General features: G+C 40.4%; 1 protein-coding gene across 1 annotated transcript in view; it reads left to right on the top strand.

Annotated features, from left to right (window-relative positions):
• The window catches only part of CFAP43 (cilia and flagella associated protein 43), a 115,907-nt gene that overhangs the window by 5,759 nt on the left and 109,287 nt on the right, over positions 1-861 (top strand). The window lies entirely within an intron of this gene.

The raw sequence follows: 861 nt of genomic DNA, 5'->3' as shown, positions 1-861 counted from the left end.
GTTCTCGAACTCCTGACCTAGTGATCCGCCTGCCTCGGCCTCCCAAAGTGCTGGGATTACAGGCATGAGCCACCATGCCTGGTCTGGCTTTTTTTTTTTTTTTTTAATACACATTTTTAAAGAAGGAATCAAGCTGATCACTGAGGATTTAATTATGTTAGCTAAAGCCTTGCTGTTCAAAGTGTGGTCTGTTTACCAGCAACATTGGTGCTACCTGGGAAGCTTGTTATAAATGCAGAAACTTGGCTCCCACACCAGATCTACTCAATCAGAATCTGCATTTTAACAAAATTGCCCAGGTGATTCATACGCACATTAAACTTTGAGAAGCACTGGACTAGAAGACTATCGCCTTTTTCAGAACAATGATTTTTCTTCTTTCCTAATATTTGTTGAAAATCCAGGTGAATTAATGTTTGTATAGCTTCTAAAGTCAAGTCTCTGAGCCTCAATTTCCTCATCCATGAAATAGGGATAAAGATAGTGTCTAATGTGAAGGCTGTGGTGATGATGATAGATGAAATTATATAATATATTGTATATGTATGTATGCCAAGTGCTCAATGTTGCCTACCATTTGAATTATTACTGTTTATTTTATTTTATTTATTTTATTTTAACAGAGTCTGGCTCTATCACCCAGGCTGGAGTAGAGTGGCATGATCTTGGCTCACTACAGCCTGCACCTCCTGGGTTCAAGTGATTCTCCTGCCTCAGCCTCCCAGGTAGCTGGGATTACAGGCTTGCACCACCAAATTTGGCTTTTTTTTTTTTTTTTTTAAATGTTTGTGGCAGAGGATGGGGTTTTACCATGTTGGCCAGGCTAGTCTCGAACTCCTGGCCTCAAGTGATCCACCCACC

This window comes from Mandrillus leucophaeus, unplaced genomic scaffold (assembly GCF_000951045.1).
Source record: "Mandrillus leucophaeus isolate KB7577 unplaced genomic scaffold, Mleu.le_1.0 Scaffold18, whole genome shotgun sequence".
Classification (NCBI taxonomy): Eukaryota; Metazoa; Chordata; class Mammalia; order Primates; family Cercopithecidae; genus Mandrillus; species Mandrillus leucophaeus.
The sequence above is the reverse complement of the archived record's forward strand: the minus strand, read 5'-3'. Positions and strand labels throughout refer to the sequence as shown.